At 37.5% G+C, this 6,150-nt stretch overlaps 1 pseudogene; it reads right to left on the reverse strand.

Moving 5' to 3' along the window:
* Positions 1 to 271: 271 nt before the first annotated feature.
* On the reverse strand, positions 272 to 5,168 carry LOC123275614 (olfactory receptor 4S2-like; annotated as a pseudogene).
* Between the last annotated feature and the right edge of the window lie 982 nt (positions 5,169 to 6,150).

Below are 6,150 nucleotides of genomic sequence, written 5' to 3' on the forward strand. Positions count from 1 at the left end.
AGAAGAAAATAATAATGAGGAGTATGACCATGCTGTGCTTCTGTGTTTCATAAGATTTCTCTAGCCTAGATATTTCAGGGAATTACGTGATTATGAAATATTAGAACAAATATAATAACTAATACTTTATATCTGTAGAATGTGTTATTCTCTCATTTGTACTTCAAAAAAATAACTTGTGAGATTGTTTTCATTGTCTTCATTGTATAGGTGAGAAAATTTAAGATCATCCAGATTAAGTTGTTACTTCCACCTATTTATCATTAGCCCTCTAGAAAACCTTCCTGCCCCACAGTTTCCTCACTGCATTCTTTACTTCTGCATTTCTCAGTGTTAAAATCAGGTAACTTAACATGGCAATCATAATGGTGTTAAATGCAGCCACCATCTTATCCTCTGAAAAGGTAGTCCCAGGGTGCATAAACATGAATGTACAGGGACCAAAAAAATGATACCACGGCATTGTGGGAGTCACAGGATCCCACAGTGTGGAGCTTTGCACCTGCTTTCTGAAGACTGCTTTTTCAGGGACATCAATGATTATGGTGTAAAGAGGTTAGCAAGATAACAAAACTCCCCCATAATGGTACCACTGTTGGCTGTCACAACACCACCAACAACATATGTGTCTGTGCAGGCAAGTTTCAGCACAGGGTGGACATCACAAAAGTAGTGATCAACCTTATTGGGTCCACAAAAGGATAGTTGGACTACCACAGCTACTGGGATAATAGTGTATAAGAACCCAACTACCTAGGCACCTGGCAACATTTTACTGCATCTGTCTTGGTCCATGACGGTAACATAGTACGGGGGTTTACAAATAGCCACACAACCATCATAGGCCATTACAGTAAGGATGAAGATCTCAATTGCAATCAAAGAAATGTCCCCCAAAGAATTACAACATGCACCCCACATAGGAGATAGTTTTTCTCTTGGCTAATAGGCCAACAAGCATCTTAGGAGCTGTGATTGAAGAGTAACAAATGTTCACAAAAGACAAGTAATTGAGAAAGAAATATATAAGAGACTTGAAAAAGTTGCCCACATAAATTGTCAACATGCTAAGGTGGTTTCCAAGAAGAATGACCATGAAGAAGAAAGAAAACACCACAAAACAAACTTCTTCAATATCTAGGTTCTGAGAAAGACCCAAGAAAATGAATTCTGTTACATCGTTAATTTTTCTCCTGGAATTAGTCTAGGAGGCCAAGTTCTCAAGAGACAATTAAATTACCTGAAAGAAAAACATAATGGTGGGCCACCAGCATTTACTCCTAACTCAAAACAATCAGATAATCACAGTAGTTGAAAATGGAACAATGCATACATACTGCTTATTATCATGCATACTTAAAGAAACTGAAGTACATATATTGTGATCCCGTTACTTCCCTATGATAGTCCATTCATTCAGTTCAGAAGAGGAATCAAAGTCCAGTGAGATAAAGTAAATCCCCTAGTCACACATCTAATCAAAAGTCTCACCTCCCTCATCTTTAATTAAGGCCTTTTCATCTGTTTGTTTCTAAAAATTTACTTAGTTCTTATTCTGTATAAGGCACTCAATGTAATTTTTTTTTTTTTGAGGAAGATTAGCCCTGAACTAACTACTGCCAGTCCTCCTCTTTTTGCTGAGGAAGACTGACCCTGAGCTAACATCTGTGCCCATCTTCCTCTACTTTATATGTGGGATGCCTACCACAGCATGGCGGGCCAAGTGGTGCCATGTCCACACTCGGGCGAACCCCGGGCTGCTGAGAAGCGGAGCTGTGAACTTAACCCCTGCGCCACCGGGCCGGCCCCTCAATGTAATTTTGAAACAATTTCCCTGCTTGGTGATATGGTTACATTTATATATCTGGAAAGATTCTTCTTATCTTTGACTCAGAAATGTAAACATATTTCTGCATTTTTAATTCTGAATACTGCCATGAATGTTCAAGTAGTTGAAACTAGATGACCTCTTCAGCTTCTTCTTCCTATGAAACTCAGATCTTTCTGTACATGAATTTATGGTCCCCTATTTGGTATCAAGCTCTTATAGTCAAGAGGTGGTATGGTGTAGTAGAAAGAGGACCAGATACAAACCTAATTCTGAGATAACGGTGCTGTAACTCTAGATAAATAATTTGTCTTCATGGGGCTTCTGTTATCCAATTTGTGAAATAAGACAATTTCAATTTCACTATCATCTATCATATTAACAGTTATTTCCAAGTTATTTCCACCATGAAATAAACCAATTCTGTCAGCATGCAATAGCCATAAAACTCTGATAAGGAGGCAGAAAAAAGAGAAGGTAAAGTATTAAACTACTGGAGACAAAGCAAGATCTATTTGATTTGAAAGGAGGGGAGGGGAAGTGTGGGGTAATTTTGTTATCTTCAAACTCAGTGATTGAGGATTATCTAAGAATTATTTTGCCTTGGTATTTTAAAGCTTTGTCTGTTAAGTGAAAAAAAAGAAGAAAATCTGCCCTTTAATTTCAGCATTCCTGCATGCATCTTTTTAATCTTTCAACTTTCATGCTAGTATATATTAGTTCTCCAGCATAGGATGAATTAAATATTTCTGGAAGAGGTCATCACTGAAAGATACTTTAGGGTTTAGGAAGAGGACAATATTTAATTTAAATGGATGAATCTTCAATGGTGGAATTTCAGGCACTGTAGTGGGGTCACTGGAATGTACATGTGGAAATGTATATATGGAATAATTTTTGTTTTATTTCTCTTTGTTTTTTTTTTTTTGAGGAAAAGTTACCATGAGATAACATCATTGCCAATCCTCCTCTTTTTTTGCTTGAGGAAGATTAGCCCTGAGCTAACATCTGTGCCAATCTTCCTCTGTATTGTATGTCACATACCTCCACAGCATGGCTGATGAGTGGAATAGGTCCACACCCAGGATCCAAACCCTCAAAACCTGGGTCGCTGAAGTGGAGCGTATGGAATTTTAATCACTGGGCCACAGGGTCAACCCCCTTTTGTATGTGGGATGCTGCCTCAGCACGGCTTGATGAGTGGTACTTAAGTCTGTGCCCAGGATCTGGGCCTGGGTACTCTGGGCTGCTGAAGAAGTGCAACTGAACTTAACCACTAAGCCACTGGGGCAACTGGGAATAGTTTGGATTAAAGGGGCTTAGAAGTTGTCCCTCAAACTAAATCACAGATGTAAATAATTTCTTTAGTTTTAGGTTGGGATAGGATTGCACAGAGTCTTAGATAATCTTTAGGAATTTTGTACAGCTGAGGCCACTTCCCCTCAAGATCTGTCAAGTTTGTGCTTACAACTCTGGCTGAACTCTGTGCTCAGCTATCCCTTTGCAGCAACATTGTGCCTGGGACATCCAGCTTTTGGGAAACTAGAGGGCTATGTTTCCTCAGGTCTGTATAACAGAGTTGATAGAAAAGTCATTTACAGGTGTGCCTTTTCTTATATAGTACAAAATAATAGTAGTAATTATAGTAATGGTAATAGTATTAATTCAAATTCAGACTGAAGTGCATCCCTCTGCTTTTTTTACATGCTCATTTCCTCTAGTTTTTCCTTCTAAATTAAAATATATATATATACTATACTCACTGAGAGAGCCCTTCAGTTACGATAGCTCAAATCACAGCAGTTTTTGACAAGTACAAATTGTGTTGCTTGCTTTTCATCTAGAATAAGCTTGGCAATTGTTCTTCCATTGTCCATTCCATGAGTCCTAGAAGAATTCTTTCTCCTTGAATCAAGACCCATCTCAATGAATTCCTTCCTCCACTTTCTGAGCATTTCAAACATGATAATGCCTCAATTTCTTTTGAAATTATTGGCATTTTCTTCTTCACAATCATCCCACACTATCTCATAGTCATATATGGATGTATTTTATTATCTTATCATCAGCTTAATAATTTTATCCTCCCCTTATTTCTAGGAACACTGTCTTGCAATTATTTTAAAGGTATTCAAAATAAAGAAATTTGATTGAATTCTCTTTTTCTGCAGATGTTTTAAATTAGTTTTAGAATAAAGAAAATCTCACCAGTATTGTCCAAGGCTTGAGTTTTGATTTGTTTTCCTATCTCTTCTAAGATAATTTGGATACACCTGTCCAAAATAAAGTAGGAGTGATACCTTAGGAATTACCTTATGAATAATTAGTACCAGAGAATTCCTGACCCCCCAAACTCAAAAGCTAGTAGAAGTCAATCATTATTATTTCTGGTTCTGTCTCTCTCCTACTGAAATCCGCCATTTCATAACATCTTTGGCAACGAATGCTCTTTTCTCTACTTCTTATAAGGTCTATTTAAAGAGAATGATGAAAAACGTTAATGACCTCAGAGAAAGACTTTCTCCCAGGCTTGCTCCATAATCAAAGCCATATCACACAGATAAAAATGAGCTTTAATCTCCAGATGCCTTTCCAACTTGTTAAAAAATATCAAATTTTTTTCTTTATTTGCTACATTTAAAACTCAATCATTTCTTGCATTTAAGACTGTAAAACTAATCCAAAGCATTTAGGTAAACAGAAGTAATTGTAACAGAAGAGAGGAGGGAGGAAAGTGAAACAGGTAATCGGGCATATGTGTACAGTGACATGGAAATTAGTCTTTGGGTGGTGAGCATATTGTAGTCTACAAAGAACTTGAAATAAAACGATATACACCTGAAATTTATATAATGTTTTGAACCAATGTTACCTCAATAAAAACAAATATATTGAACAAAACAGAAATAATCATTCTAGGATTGTTCAAAGGATTAATGCGCTTCTATATATATTAAATATTTAATATATGATGTTTCTCTATTGAACTTTAATTATTCTACTCTTTTGAAAATTGTACTTGATTGGAACACAGTGGATTCGATAGTGCTATTGGGGTTCACTGCTTTTCTTCTTAACTGAGTCTGCTGATTTCTGGAGAAATTGATGGATAGCTTGCTTTCAGCATATACCTGGGATGAATCATAGTGCAGGCTTTCATTCTTTTACTTTTTGATTGTAAACCATTAAGGTTGACTCTTGACCACCAATATTGTTTCATATTTTTTTCCATATTCCTATTCTTTCCTTTCCCTTCAATCTTGCTTTTCTTTCTTTCCCTTTTCTACTGTTGTCTCACCTTTTTCTTCCTTTTTCTTCCAACATCGAAAAAGTCATACATACTCTTAGTTGTTCATACTCTTTGAGGGAACTTATGAGCTGCCCACCACTTGGTAGTAAGCACAGCTGATTTCTTGATCCACTAGACCTTTTAAGAGAGGCTATATGTTCCTTTTACAAACGATCTGTAAATAGCTATAGAGGAGAAAAATGTATCCATTGTCTCCCTTTTCTCACTGGCCAAAGTTCTCCCCATAGTGGGCTATTTCTCATGCATATTCTGGCCTTCCTGCAGTTTTAAGAGAAGGCAGAGTCCAAGTTAGCATCAGGGACATTCATAGCAGGAGGCAAGCTTGATGGGGAAGCCGTTGAGTGTATTTAGGCTTCACTCATGTCGCACAGTATCTATCACTTCAGCAACAACAGGAAATATCTGACGAAGGATTCCAGAAGTGCCCACGTGGGTGTCAGCCAAGGTCTTGTCAAGTAAAAGCGATGAGTAACTTAAAGATGTAGAACAGTTTCCACAGGTCTCTTCATCTATGGTCTCTTAATATCATGGTGAAGTGTAGGCCATTGCGAGAGTGTCTCAGGCTATAAGAAAGGAAAGTACAGGAAATCTGGGTGATTCTTCATACAAATGAAGTCCAGTACAGTTCACTCTGGTGCCACTTATACCTGTTTGTATTTTCTAATGATATTGGGGTCTTGTTAGAGAGTGAAATACAATTAGCTTTTTCCATGAAAGGAGAGGAAATCAGAGGTATAAGTCAACTTCTTCCAGGAGGTGGCCATTTCTAGTTTCCTCAGAAGACTTAAAGTGGGCTAAAAAATCAAGCTAAGGTCCCTTCTGCTGCAGCTGTTCCTAGGGCTATAACTGATACTCATCAATTTACTCCTCCAACCACCTGGGTGTGTTCTCCCTCATATTTAGGTGTTAGCTCTCCATCGCTTAACCTCTCAGCTGACACCTTCACCCAAAATGGATTTGATTCTTTCTTGCTTTGCTTTTGTCAGTAGATCCTACTGAAAACTAGCAGCCT

Source organism: Equus asinus, chromosome 17 (assembly GCF_041296235.1).
Source record: "Equus asinus isolate D_3611 breed Donkey chromosome 17, EquAss-T2T_v2, whole genome shotgun sequence".
NCBI classification, from domain to species: domain Eukaryota; kingdom Metazoa; phylum Chordata; class Mammalia; order Perissodactyla; family Equidae; genus Equus; species Equus asinus.